This window comes from Lactuca virosa, chromosome 6 (genome assembly GCF_052849685.1).
Source record: "Lactuca virosa cultivar CGN04683 chromosome 6, Lactuca_virosa_CGN04683_v6, whole genome shotgun sequence".
Lineage (NCBI taxonomy): Eukaryota > Viridiplantae > Streptophyta > Magnoliopsida > Asterales > Asteraceae > Lactuca > Lactuca virosa.
This window is the reverse complement of record NC_136431.1, coordinates 192,772,675-192,788,632: the sequence shown is the minus strand read 5'-3', so window position 1 is coordinate 192,788,632 and position 15,958 is coordinate 192,772,675. Positions and strand designations below refer to the sequence as shown.

Sequence of the window (15,958 nt, the reverse complement as noted above, 5' to 3'; positions counted from 1 at the left end):
CGTATTGATCTTAGAAATTGGCTTTTTTTAACTTGAGATTCAAAACTTATTGAAACAGAGGGTGTGAATTTTACCACAAGAATCTTAAGTAAATTGAGACATAATAGTTGGCATATAGTGTATAACATTGCATAGCTCCACATAGACAGGCTTGTAGCACCAACTGTATTCGATAAATTGGACACCGCATATCTTCGGTGCCCTAGGTGTAGCATATGTTCGGTGAACAACACGTATAAAGTAATATATGTTCGGCAATACACGGGCATGACAATATTAACCTTACAAATAGGTTTTTAAAAGTTGAGGTTTAGAAATTATTCAAACAAAGGGTGTGAATTTGAGCTCAACAACCTTAGATAAATTGAGGCACAATAGTTGTCATATAGTGCATAACATTTAACATTTAGTAGCTCCACATAGACAGAACGTGTATGAAAAATTGTTTGCAGATGCTGATTTAATTTGAATAGCACCAATTCTGAGCATACCTACAAGCATAATTAAATTGGTAATTTACTCATATACTTGTTACTTTAAATAAATCAAGTTATGTCATCAAAGTGTCTTGAAGAATCAAGAAAGTAATCTCATTCTTGCAAATTTTTAACCCAAGTTGCACACCAATCTGAACACCACATATATTTAACGGCATACTATTTATTTATCAACAAGTTGCACACCAATACTTGTAATTGTTTTATTTCTGTCATCTTTACACCCATCCATTTTATATCCCACAATATTACCTATTTCAATATAACGACCCACCTCTCCAATTAATGAAAAATGTTTTTTAATGTTATCACGAAAATTACCACTCGAATTTCTCTTTTGAAGGAACACAATAAAGAAAATATTTCTTCCTTTCTCCGTGAGCATTAACCAAACCACTTTTAGTAGCCGAACAACACCTAAAAGTAATCGGACTATGAAATTGCACGCCACCAAAACCCAAAGGCTATGATGTCGTGTTCAAGACCTTAGAGACACAACAGTTTTCATAGAACTTTGACCACTTTAAACACCATTTTCAAGCCTTCATGTTGCTTGAAACTTATACACGCATCATTACTTTTAAACTCCAACCACGAACAAGTTCCACGAATATATCTAATTTCCTTTTCAAAAAAGTCTTCCACGTTGCCAATTTATATAAATTGAAAAGTGAAAGCACATCCCAAACCTTACTTAATACCATTGGTTTTTTTTTTTTCATGGTTTCGTTTTCCCAATTATCCTCAGGCGCCCAAACTATTTTACCCTTCACGAAATTAGCATCATACATTGTTCTTGTATCAATTATCCCCCAACCACCACCACTGGAAACCACTGTGGAAGTCCAAAGACAACGTTGATGAACCCTGGGTAACGATTGCAAGAGCGTGATGCGTACAAAGATTTTATATTTTAGTGGGCCTAACGGTTATTTGGCTTTGTTTTAATGAAGCATGAATTATGAGTTTATATATTTTTAAGTTGCTTTGTTTTTTACTAGTCAAAGTATTGAGATACTGTTAAACATAAAATTTGTATATCGTGTTTCATTCGTTCAAAATGTTGAAGTTAGACTTATTCATTAGTTTTATGCAAAAACACCAATTTTTATTAGCAGGTGAGGTTATCTCTTCAAATTTTTAGTAATTTGCTATGTTCAAAAATTGTAGCATAAGATTTTACTAGTCTCTAGCTCAAAGCATTAAACCAGTCTCGGATAAACAAAAAACCATGGTAGTTATTTATTATTGGCAGCATACAACTTACCACTTATACGATATTCAAACTTATTATGATTTTATTCATATAAAACTGCAATGAGTTGTTATAATATAAATCGTAATTATTATCATCTCTAAATGCAGGGCCGGCCCAAGCCCAGGGCGAGCTGGGCCACGGCCCAGGGCATTAAATTTCAAGGGGCATCAATTTTTGTAGGTCTTTTATGGGTGTATGGTACTTGGGCCACTGCAACTCTTGATCCGCTAATACTATGAAGTCCGGTCCAAATGAAAAGAGGGCAACAGGATACGCTTGGATACCTAATACACAATGGCGGCAATTTGAAATAAATTTGGAACGCACGACTCTTCGGTCTCTTGAGCAACATAGCACGCCTATTAATTATAGTTGAAGAAGACAAGGTGTTCTGGAGAAGACGATTCCTACAAATACGGACATGCCTGTTGATCAACAGATAAAACACACGATTCTCTTTCTTCTCTCGTTCTCAACCTAAAAAAGATTTAAATCCTCATAATTTCATTGTTAATATGCCCTCTTAATCTCTTGTTCTCGTGAAAATTTGATAACCTTTTCATATAGTCCATTAATCCCCAACTCCTCATCAATTCTCGCTTCAGTGGACTGCTTATCTTTGTAGTTTTACAGAGCTGCCAATTCTGCTCAAGTTTCAAAGGTTTGCTAAAGATTTCTCTTACATACCCCTGTAAATTCTGAGTTATGACTTTTGAATTGTATTTTTGAGTTTTCTAATTATTTTATCGAAATCTGTATTTATAGGATTGTTTTATGTTTATGAAATTGAATGCTTTTGTTTATCAAGTCAAAGACTCTAAGTGTTTTGTACTTAGTCAAGCTTTCTCAACTGTCGAAACTGGAATGAACTTACAAATTATAACTTTGAATTGCATTTTTCTTGCAGATTAGTTTTGGTCATTTATTGTTCTTACTGCATCAAAAGGTACAAATCCTGTAAATTCCTTAACAAGAAGTTATGGAATTGTGTCATCGTTTTGCATTTGTTCTTTTTAAACTGTTTTTTGTAATGTTTATTAATTAAACAATATTTATTAAAATGTATGTTTTTTATTTCAGAATATTTCATATGTTGTTTTCTGAATAAACTAATGTTGATAAAAATATGATAGGTTATTTTAGTTTTTGAAGTTTTTGATGTATCAGATTTTTGGAAAATCTAGTAAACCTGATTGTTGAAAACTGATGTGTTATTTTATTAATTTAATTTCTGGAAATGTATTTGAAAATCTGATAAATTATTTTAATTTCTGAAAATCTAATAGGTTATTTTAGTTTATGAAAATCTGAAATGTTGGTTCTTATACTAATTGTTGTTTTTGTTTATTTTGTGGTTACAGATAGCTAACTCAAGAGAGATTAAACAATTGCAGATAGCTAACTCAAGAAAGTTTAAACACATTAGCAATTTTGAGTATCAAAAGTTAATTTGTACAATTTCTTGGTTATCACAAGTTAAGAGATGTTTTTGCTTCAAAAAATACATGAAGATATAGTTTTAGATGAATCTATGTATGTTATTGTTTGTATAAACTTGAGTTAATTTGGCTATAAAATTTATTTTACTTTTTCTATATACATTTTTCATATAAAAGGGCATTAATTTAGTACCTCGCCCCGGGCATTTAAAATTAATGGACCGGCCCTGTCTAAATGAGTGTATTTAAAAACCATGTAAAAGATGTAGTGTACAAGTGAAGTATTGAACACATGTAAGATGATGAAGTGCCTACTCAACGAAAAGGAGATTTGATCCCTTTTGGGTAGATTTAACATTTGACACAACTTCTCAACCGAACACTTGTGGATAACCTCTAAATTGTTGTTTCAATGACTAAACCAAAACTTTGGGTGTAAATTATTGGCGTTGGCTTCTAATAATTGTTAATACTCATAGAAATATGAGAATAATTGAGCTAGTTAATGATCAATTGGGTCCGTTGTCTTGGAAAAATTCGAGAAGATGGTGTGTTGTAGATTGAAATAGTTAGATTCTGAAATAATTAACAATTCGTATTTTCATTTTCCTTGAAAACTATTTGCATTTTATGCCTCAAATCGAAATATTTTCGCATGATAAATTAGCATAACATTTTTATTTTTAGGCACAAGAATGAAAGTAAAAAACTATATCATAGTAAGAGTTGTTATAAACTCGTTAGTTCCAAAAACATGGAGTATATCCCCTGTTTATAATCATGAAATCCATAAAATGGATAAGGATGATGAAAATTGCGGTTCAAATGTATTTGCAGTTACATTAATGTGCTACTTCCCTTTCGACCTTGCTAGTTGATCGGTTAGTAGGGACCATCACAAGGGGCATTGCCCCTCTATTTCGTCGTGTTAGAGATCAAACTCACTTTATACAAGTATGAACTCTGCACCACGAAGCTTGCATTAGATCATAGTTTTGATCCCTTTTGAAATTAGTATAAATTTCAACTATACGAAAATGACAAGCGACACCAAAATCAACCACACATTTTTCTATCATCTATTCTTAATATGAGTACGAAGTCTAATTAGAAATAATTATGTAGGTAATTAATGTTAAAACCTGAGCAAATCGATAAAATGGAATCGAAAAAGATGTACTAAACAGGGAGCACAATGGATTAGTTCTTTCAAAATGGTGCAGTAACGTGACATTATCAGAGTGATCTGATAAAACCTCATGTATGACAAATCCTTTTTCATATTTACATTGACGGTTGTTATGCCATGTAGGAATATGACATACGAGTATGGCCAACATAGCTTAACAATTCGAGAGAGTGAACCTATTGGTTTGACAAGTGGTAAAAATCCTTGGTCCTTTGTGTTTATTTAGGCTATATATGGGTTGTTTTGAAGTCACGAATTTTGGAACAAATTTTAGAGTTTTTTTTTTGTTTTAGAGTTTATTTATTTTCTTTTGTGAATATTTTCTTATAAGTTTAGGATTCTGATTAGGGTTGATAGTTATCTTTTGAAATATTTAGTTATGTTTAGAGATTTATAAAAGTTTATAGAAGAATATGAGAAAAAAAATATATGAAGAACAAAGATTGCTCTTGTTTGTTGTAGTCAAGTTTGATCATATTTTTTTTTGTAATTTTCCCTATCATTTGGTATCGTCGTCTGAAATAAGAAACAAGTATTCAAGAAAATCAAAAGAGGAGAAAGTTTATTATATTCAATATTCCTTGAAGGCTTATAAATGATCTTTTATCTAAGATGAATCAAAATTTGGTATGCAAGTATGACCACTTTTTGGAAAATTTTAATTCACGCTAATTTACTGAGATTAGATAACTATTTAGTGATGTGATTTTCGGAAATCACTTGCAAATTGATCGATAATCTCCATACGTATAAAGTTAGAATCAAAACTCTCAGAGTCTTGACATATCAAAAGTTTTGGTGTTTTGAAGTTGGGATTCTTTCCATCTTGTTTTTCATTTTCTCACTTATCCATGAATGCTTCATGAAGGCCCCAAACAACATTATACCTCCAGGAGATTGTCTACAACAGTGATAGAAAACCAGTCCAAGCCCGAAATCAAACGATATGAAACTTTATCTGTGAATTTACTTAATTAGTTAATTCTATACATACACATACACACTTACACCTCATTACAGATATTGCGGTAGTGGAAGTTGTTTCTGATGACATTGATATAAATTATTATAACTCTTGGATGGTCTTTTTAAAAATTTAATATTTCTTATACTTTATATTATTTCATTAAGTTATTTTGCAGCTTAAGTACCCTTCCATTTGTCATCAAAACAGAATTATCACACTTGAACCTCAAATATTGTCATCAGTCATCTTAATATTTAATACAAAGTACATTCAAATTGTATACAAATTAAACAAGTGAACAGCTTATTACAGAAATCAAAATGAACTAAATTTGCAGATGTTTTAAAAGATATTGCTTCTATTAGTAGGAGTTTTTCAGTCTTAATTGTCAGTTGGATTATTAGGTAGTGTTTGTCTGCAGATCTGCGTGACCTCTTCTGTCCGCGTCGCACAGACCACGCAGACATTAGCCTTCGCAAACTGTTTGTTTTTTTGAAGACTGCAGACCTAAAAATGTCTGCGCGCCCTCTTCTTGGCACAGATGTGGACCAGAGTCTTCTAACATCTTCAGACATCTTCTAGCCTAAAAAAACATATATATCTTTATTTTTTAAAGTTTTTTTTTAATTTATATTTTTTCTAACTTTATTAATGATAAACAATTTGAAAAAAAAATTACAAAACTTAAAAAAAACGTTCGACGATACAAACATTATATTTTTGACAAACTTATAAATAAAGATTTATTACAATAATAGTCGTTGAAGTTGTTTATATAAATATGAAAAAAAAATCATAATATATTCTTATATTTTTTTGTCAAATTTTGTAAAACATTATTTAATACAGTATCGTCAATTTCTCTAGAAAAATATTTATGGTACGTTTTTAATGGATTTAATTGAAAAAATCGAAGTTTATTTCCATCCATTTATGTATCAAATTTTTTGATCACTAATTATAATGTTTAATTATAACTTTGCAACCAAAGTTGTTGGTTTTTATCAAATATATACATTAATTCATACCATTTTTATTTTTATTTTTTATATAATAATACATAAAAGTTGATCTAGATTCGTTAATTATTTATAACAAAGTCATAAAAATATTAAAAAATCACTTTGAAGTTTAAAAAAATCAGTTTATTTTAGTAGCCTGCAGATGTTAAAAAAACAAATAGTCTTCTTTTTTCAGAATGCAGACGTTTGGTCCACCTCTTCTACTGCAGATGTCTACAGATGTGGTCCGCAGACTGCAGACATTTTGCCTCAGAAAAAACAAACAACACCTTAGTGTTTGTCATGATGATTAGCAATATACTGTATTTTCACCGATTCAAGATGTATTATTTTCAAAAATGTATACAAATTATGCTGAAAATGACCTAATTTAACCACCATTCACCTTAAACCTAGCAAGCTTTGAAGCTTCCAAAAAACACCCTTTCTCTTTCTGAACCATCCATCATCATAAAATAAATCTATGAATCAATCGAAATCACAAACCCTAATTTCTCAATCTCATTATACAACTCAAAACATTCCAACACCCGTTCTTCCTTTAAACACATCTTCTTCAACAAAAAACTACACGCCACCCCATCTGGCTTCAACCCACCACCCAACATCCTCCTAAACACCTTCTCACCGTATCAGGATAAAGATCGATCAAACTCATCTCCTCCATTAACATTAACGCCTCATCCATCTTACCCTTTTCACAGAACAGCCTAATCACGAGATTGTAAGTTGTTGTATCGGGTTTACAGTTGAAGTCTTCCATCTTCTTCAACACCCATAAGCCCTCATTCGCAAGCCTAGCCTCTTTACAAAGATTCAAAACAACCTTGAAAGTTTTAACATTTACTATAGATTGATGAATAGTGTAAGCCTCGATAACGTCCTTAATCACATTAGGATTTTGATTACTCTTGAATGATTTACAAGCAATGTTATACATGTATGAGTTTTATCTATACTCATGTTGAATCCCAGCCCAGATGAAGAATCTAAGACATGAAGTAGGATGTTAACCGGTAGAACTGCATTTCGTTATCAACTCCTTCACGCATGAAGAATCCAATTTAGCTCCAATTCTTGTTAGGGCTTTTTCGATGTTTGGATCGTTACTCTGTAAATGCGTCCAATACTTTTCCACTGGATTTGTAACTGCACGCGTTGCGAAGGAAAAACTAGGATTTTTGGATCGGAATGATGATGAGAGGGATCGAGAGACTAAAGCAGATTAACACAAAACTGCCTTATTTCGAACAAGAAATTCATGTGCTTTATCGATTCCAGAAAAAAAAATTATCTGCTTATGGAATCAGATCAAACTAGAAATAACAAGAAATTCATGTGTATTATCGATTCCAGGAAAAAAATCATGTGCTTATCGGAGGTTGTCCCAAACCAGAAAAAAAGAAAGTGGGACCTACCAGGAGATCGGAGAAGGCAAACACTATAGCTGGCAGCTGAATGTTGTGAAGGAGGCTGTGCGAACGAAGATAGGTGCTATGTGAATGAGTGTATAATTTTGGACTAATTGCAGGACTAGGGAGTAGCGTTTGGACAGAAAAACCCGAACCGGCACCAAAACCCGAATCGAACCAAACCAAATTAGGAGCGAATAAGCTATTTGGATCGGTTTTCGAATATGTATTTTAGACTTATTCAACCGAATAACGTCTTTTAGGACAACTTCGAACAGGCATAGCCAGGGCTGGTCCATAGGTTTTTGTTGCCCTGGACAAAGAGGCTTAACAATGCCCCTATGTCTAATATCTAAACTGAAACCATAAACTTATCAAAACGTAACTAATGATATTTTTATTTAGAAACTCATATCCATACATTTTTTATTTAACTCATATCCAAAAACTAAAAATTATATTAAAACTAGAAATTGAATGTTAACCGTTTTATATAGTTTTATTACTACTATTCTTTTCACAGTCTTCAATGTGTATTGGTCAAGGCTGAAAATATAAAAAAAAATGATATAAGGCCTAGTGGTTGAATCAAAATGCAACCATAAAACAATTAAGAATAATTGGATATTTTTTGAGGTCCATACAAACTAAAAGTTAAAAGTTATAACTAAAATTGTATTTGCATTCGTTCTTCAAGCAAAAACACAGTCTTAACTCTTGAGCGTCCATTAACAAACTAAATGAATTAACAATTAAAAAAATCACCATTATTTCCCACACAAAAATTTCAAGCCAAACAAACACGCCTATTTTAGAAACAAAAATGATATTAGAATCAATTAGTCATTACTTAATTAAATTAACAAAACTACAAATTCATAAAAATGAATAAAGAAAAACTAAGTTACTAGTTTACTACAATAAAAATAAGAATTTACGATTTATGAGTTATGTTTTACCAAGACTTCAAGCCAAAGGGCAACTGGGGAAATTTTTAATTAGTCTGTCAATAATCAAAGCCAAAGAAAAAAAACCAACAATAGATGCGTTTTTTATAATTAAAAACAAATGACAACAAAAACCAAAGTGATTAGAAAACAGAAAAGTGAAAGACCTAAACGAGAAAACCAAAGTTTTTGTTTTTGTTTTTATTTTCAAGATGTCAACTGATCTGAAAAATGAGAAAACGAATAGTTAATCAGAAATATGAATCCTTTTTGAAAAAATTATGTAAAATAGCAACAATGGAAAATTTATACCTACTTCTTCCTTCTAATCAGAAATCAGAATAATCATAAAACAAAAATTCAGAAGTTCAATTGATTATTATAGGATACACCTCAAAACGGAATCAGAACAGAGATTTAGGAATTACCAAATAAGAAGTCTTCAAACTGCATTCTGGAACTCTCTCAAATACGGAAATTTGAACTGAAGGCTTCGACCTAGTCTCCAACAACACAACTTTGAACTACAAATGTACTAATCATACAAATCGGAAAATGGGATTCACTAAATCATAATAGTGATCAGATAAGGAGAATAGGAGAAAAGAATCAACAAAACAGAAAATGGTATACCTCAAACGTCAATGAATCACCAAATCAGAGAAAAGAAATTGGAATCTTCAAATCCTTAAAAGCCACAAATTGATGATGATGCTCCTCGATCTTCTACAACTTCAAAATTTCTAGGTATCGATTGACAATCAACCAATCACACATACAGATTACAGCTTTCCCCCGCCCAATTATTTTGAGTTTTCCCGCCCTAGCTCCCAAGCCTTGCGCTGGAAAAGAGTACCAGACTAATTTTTTTGGGCCAAAACATATGTATCAGTTAATTATTTGAGATGATTCCCCATATTTTTTGATGTCCTGGGCCTTAGCCCATCTCGCCCATGTATCGGGTTGGGCCTGGTGGATTTAAATGTGTAGGACGAGCCGCAAAAACGACCTTTAGACCTTAACATGTGACGAGTTAAATTATATAAACTGTAGTTTTTTTTAAAACGACGATAAGTTTCAGAAATCTATTTTTCTCATATGAAAGTGTGAATCATAAGTTTTGTAGAGCAACAATGCAACCATTACAAATAATATAATAGAATAATGGAATCGAATATGAGTCATTACATAATGTTCTCATACCGGTTAAAAAACTATAAAAATATTAAATAATTAATAAAGAAAATGAGTCATCCTACCTGATGGAGCAAAGAACAATGAGAGCCAAATTGAACAGGAAAGAGTTCACGAGAGTAGCTCCCCACCTGGACAGAAAGGTCATTTTACTTAATATTCAATTCACAAATCACAATTAAACGAAAAAAACATAACTGAATAGAAATGTCATTTTACTTAATTGGATGGATAGTGATAAACACTAGTCTCAAATCATCATTGCCCTGGCAATAATTGCAATAAAAGCAGAAAAATGCAAAGGTTGCAATGCCCAAAAGACTTGGTGAAGGAAGTAAAATTTGGTCAATGTAACAACATTAATGTGTTTCTTCACTCACATATGGAATAGGAATCAGAAATTACCCCAAATGTCATCCAACTTTATGAAAACCTCATTTAGGAATGGAGAAAGTGGATGGTCAATCAACAGATAATGATGTATGCAACCCAAGCAATTGAAACAATTAACCTAACAAGGGGAACACAATCAATCAGAACCCAATTTTAATAAATATAAGATTTGATTTTGATTGTAATGGAATTAAGAATTACCCAAAGACTCCAAGTATAAGCTTTGCAAGATAGCCAAGAACAATCATACTTGTTTTACTGTAATAAGACAAAAAAATCAAATAAACTAAAAGTTGTCGAATCTGAATTATGCAGAAATATCAACCAACAACTCTGAGGTTACCCTTTGCAGGCTTTTCTGATAAGTGATACAACATTCATTCGTTCCTAATTCACTTATTCTGGGACGTTATCCCTTACATGATTAGTGATTAAAAATCAAGTACTAAAACCCATACCTGAATTATGATAAAGTTGTTGAATGATGAATTGATGATGATCAATTGACAATCGCTTCTGCCTTCTGCCTTCGGCGATGCGTGCTTGGCATCTTGCGTTCTCAATATGTCTCACATTTGCTTGCTGGTCAACGATGTGGACTGGACAATTGGACTAACATGTCGGGCCTAACTTCAATATAGTATAAAAAATTAGGCCCCATGAAAAAATGGGTCTTGTTCCTATGCCCAATTTGCCCATGCTCTTCACCGGGCCTGGTCATAGTGTCTTCATTATTTTTCCGACTTTTCGGATTTATTTTCCTGCCTGTAGTTCACAAATTAAACTACTATTTACATAGTTTACATGCATTTTTTGATTATATATTCAATGAGATAAAAGTCCCTAAACATGAGGTATTGAAGTTGGGTTTTCCGTTTCAGCATGTTTGCAGAATTTAGGGCAACTTTGAATTGTCATAGTGTCTTCGTTATTTGTCCGATTTGCCTGATTTTCTTTTCAGCTTGTAGTTAACAATTTAAATGATTGTTTACATAGTTTACATGCATTTTTTCGGTTGTATATTCAATGAGATACATGCTCCTAAATGTGACATCCCGATTTCAAGGTAATTTCAATGTTCAACCCTATGTTTGAATAATATTGTATTTTATCCCTTGGGATTGAAAAGGATTGCAAAATGGACCATAGTGGCAAAATGGTAATTATGTCCAAGAGTAGTACACTGAGCGTACATTGTGTAAGCTAGGCGTACTAGGGCGTGCCCTAGTACGTTGGGCGTACACCTCGTACATGGGGCGTACGTAAAGAATGTGCAAACCCTGATTTTTAGGGTTTGGTCCATATTTAAACACCATTATAGCCTCATGTCTCATTTCCTCACCAACCTCCCTCTTTGAAAAACTACCCTAAGCAAACCCTAAGTGAGAAGAGTACATTTTGAGACATTTGAGTGTGTTTTTGTGTGTTCCAAAGGAGGAAGAAGGTGGTGGTGAACCTTAGAAGCTAGAAGCAAGCTTGGATCTGGAAGTCTTGCATCATTCTCCATCTGCAGAAGGTAAAAAGTTCTCACCTTGATGATTAAGTTGCTAGATCTAGCTTGCATGATGATAATATGAGTTTTTGTCCCCAAATATGGCCTTTCTTGTGTATGGCATGCTTTAGAACGTTTGGGCTGACTTTTGGACGTATTTCCATGTCTAGAGTCATAAAAATATGATCTTGGCCCCTGAGATTCTTTCATGCAAGCCATTGAGAGCTTTAGTGGTTAATATAAGTTAGGGTTTTGTTGTTGGGCTTGATTTAGACATGTAGAACCATAAAGTTGGAAAATTTATGGTTTGGGATGCCATTTAGCTAAGGATGAAAATTAGACGTAGTGACTTAAGGAAATACGTCCTCAAAATGAAGTTGTTAATCTATCGCGTACGTTGGGCGTAACCTGTCGAACGTCGGGTGTACGCCTAAAGGAGCCCGATTTGGATCGCGTGTACTCGGGGCGTACGAGCCGAGTATGCGGGGCGTACTCGGTTTGGGTTAACTTTTCTTGACCCGTTGACTTTGACTTTTACCAAGTTTGACTTAAGGGTATTTTGGGTATTTTGAGCAATAGTGACTTAATTTCAATGACTTTCACCAAGGCCGAAAATTGGACGTAGTGACTTAAGGAAATAAGTCATCGAAATGAAGTTGTTAAGCCATCGCGTACGCTGGGTGTAGCCTGTTGAACGTCAAGCGTACGCCTAAGGGAGCCCGATATGGATCGTGTGTACGTGGGGAGTACAAGCTGAGTACGCGGGGCATACTCAGTCTGGGTTGAGTTTTCGTGAACCATTGACTTTGACTTTGACCATGGTTGACCAAGTTTGACTTAAGGGTATTTTGGGTATTTTAAGAAATAGTTGAGTCTTGGTCTCTTTGTGATGAATAGGTGACCTGTAGAGCCGGTATTTGGAGCAGTTTATCGTTCAACTTTTTGTCAAACTGTGAGGTGAGTTTTCCTCACTATACTTACGGGTCGAAGGCACCAATGCCGACCCATTGGATTGATATCCTGTCATACTTTAATTTATGATATGTTGAGTATGGGATAGACTTGTATGATTATATGATAGTTGCTGGTATGCATAGACCAGAATATCTGTAGGACTACCTGTGATTTTTGGCTGCATGATTACTTGTCTGTTGATTTTGTTGTTATATGTTATATGTCGACATATTGTGTTGGGTTGAGACTTTAGTGCTTTGTGCATGAGTCAACAGACCGGGGGTATTCCAAACTGATGGTTGAGTGGACCCGAGGGTATTCCAGTCTGATGACTGAGTGGACCCGTTGTATATTGATATTCCAATCCGATAACTAAGTGGACCTATTGTATATTGGCATTCCAGTTCGATGACTGATTGGGCCAGGGGTAATCCAGACCGATGGTTGTGGACCCGGAGGTATTCCAGTTCGATGACTGATTGGACCCAACTTTCTTATTTGTATATGATATGTGTATTGTGTGGTGGTACTTTGGGGGAAAACTCATTAAGCGTTAGCTTATAATTTTTTGTTATGGTTTCACGTACTTCCAAGGATCGTGGGAAGGCGAAGGCATGACCGTACACATCCTGATTTTATGTTGTTGATCTTGGGATACTCTGTTTTGAACAATGTTTTGAAAACAATGGTTTTGTAAAAACTTTTATTAGTAAATGGGTTGATTTGAAAAGTTTAAATTGGTTGTGATTTTTGAGATGTTACACTAAACATGGGGTATTAAAGCTGTTTTTTTAACTAACATTAACTTTTTTGAAATAGATCCTACACATGTTCAAAAAGTTTTGTCCCCCTATGTCACACCCCAAAACCGGAACGACGGAAACGTTCGGGGGTGGAGGACGTCATGTACAGTATCACAACAAAGCATAGTAGTAAACAAGCAACAACATCATCCATTGCATTAATAATATAATTTAATACAAGTGTGTTCTGTGAATTTTATAAGACACCAAAAATATAAATCAAAATAAGAGATGAGTCTCCAACGAGCACCATCTTCTCAAAACGTGGCATCGGTACCTGTCTACTGATGACCTGAGAATACAAGTTATTTTGAAAGAGTTTATCAGCTTTAAAGGCTGGTGAATTCATAAGCATTTTAGTGTCATTGTTTGTATGAAAAAGGATTGTTGAAAATATTCACAGTGTAAGTTTGTAGTAAAAGTTTGTAAGTGTTTACTTGTAGTAAAATGTTCGTTAACTATTTGTACAATGTTCGTTCTTCCTAGAAAATCCCATATTTTCTACTAAACTGTAGTCTTCTACCAAGACCCAATGTTCGGTTTGTTTGTTTGTAAGAGTATGTATTTTCTCAAGTTTGACTATCGTTATCAAAATATAGTTTGTACTTTATCGTATAATGAGAAAACGTTTCAAGGTAATTGTGTTAGGGAAAATATTATAGAACTGTAGCTTTGTATGTGGAAACTACCGTAGTACTACTTACCTTAAAGCCAATGAATTATAAGGTAAGGTGAGATTTGTAACCATACTGATTGACGGCTGTAGAACACGACGATGAAAGATGTCGAAATAAATGTGACATTTGTGACCCCTTGGTTTGGTCGGTCGGGGACTGTAGCTAACAGTCGGGGTGCGGGATAGTTTGTCCCGTATAGATCTATACACACAATGCCCGCTCTCCCTCCAGGAGACTCTGGTTACGAACATGACAACGGTGGAATCCGCGTCATGTAGAAGTAAATCTCATATTCTAATCGTTATGTTGGTGTATGTTCCTTCTATTTACTTGTAAATGTATATGTATATGTTCTCTTCTCTGTACTTGTATATGTATATGTTCTCTTCTTTGTACTTGTATATGTATATGTTCTTGTTTGTTCCTCATAATAGTAAGTTATGTTTGTTTCTCATCATAGTAAGTATTGACTTATGTCTGAACTGACTCTTTGTATGTTTCCTTGTACTAGAAGTAATGAGTAGTATCTTTCTAAATTATACCTATTATAGTTTACTAGTAGAATTGTTGTATAACTGAGTGTATTGAACTGAGATAAAAGTTTTTATGTCTTATACATATATACATAATATATAACTAAGGATCAAACGACACTCGGACAAACAACAGGATACTCTAAGTCCACAACCAAACAAGGAACATGAAACAAAGTGTGTCATCAGTCCTAAGTCCTTCAAACCTTACTTATATAACTATATATGCATTAGACATGGTTTTGACAATATATATAAGTTTAAAAAGAGGTTTTGTAAAACCTTTTGAAGAGTTTAATAACAAATGCTGATGACTTAATGTCACTTTATAAAGCGATTTGAAAGCAGTTTGGCATATAAGAACAAGTTTGATAAAGAGTGTAACATGTAAAAGAGTTTGATAAACAGTTTGAAGTAGTTTGTTTGATAAAACAGCTAAAAGTATAGCAAATCCATTTGTTTGATAGTTATTAATCACATGTGATTGATCTAATAACTATAATGTTTCAACTTGTATCCCCCCATAAAAGCATTTAAAATCATTTAAAAGGTTGATTAAGGGGTATGAACTCACCTGTAGTGAGTAACTCGAATGAAAGATCGATATAGGATTGTCAGGTGTCAATTGGAGTCTTGAGCACAAACGAACCCTATTTAACATATAATTACACATATATGAATACATTCAATGTATATAACCACTAATGGTGATAGGTACATGCCTTAAGGACATAAAAACACTTAGAATTAAGTGTTACCAACACATATGGTTGCTCATAAGGGGTGTATGGCCCTATATTGGAGTGTAAGGCCACAAAATCATGGGTTTTGTGTGTGTGCGGCCAAGTGTGTGTGCGGCCGCACACTCACTATGAAGTGTGTCAAAAACGTGTTTCCAAGCCTTAGGAATGTTCTAGGGAAGGTGTTTTGACCATTGCTTAGCCGGAATGGAAGTTTGTTGCTATTTTGGACCCTTAAAAGGGTGTGTGCGGTTACACATGGTGTGTGCGGCCATATACACTTGAAGATCATATGAAATGGCGTTTTTCATGCATAACTTCAAGGATCCTTAGCTTATATCAAGCTATTTCAAGTGTATACCCGATTTAGGGGCTTAAAAGTGTAGTTAAAGTCCAAAAAGGTAGTGTGTGTTCTTGGTGTTTTTGGTGTTTTTGAAGATT

At 33.7% G+C, this 15,958-nt stretch overlaps 1 long non-coding RNA gene and 1 pseudogene across 1 annotated transcript; one reads left to right on the top strand and one right to left on the bottom strand.

The window, feature by feature from the left end:
* The first annotated feature begins 1,986 nt into the window (after positions 1 to 1,986).
* LOC145121370 (uncharacterized) lies at positions 1,987 to 3,352 on the top strand. The gene is made up of 3 exons (XR_013714584.1): positions 1,987 to 2,416; positions 2,663 to 2,701; positions 3,117 to 3,352. It is a non-coding gene; the product is annotated as an uncharacterized LOC145121370 (long non-coding RNA).
* A 3,390-nt stretch (positions 3,353 to 6,742) lies between these two features.
* LOC145122184 (pentatricopeptide repeat-containing protein At5g47360-like) lies at positions 6,743 to 10,699 on the bottom strand (annotated as a pseudogene).
* Positions 10,700 to 15,958: the final 5,259 nt, after the last annotated feature.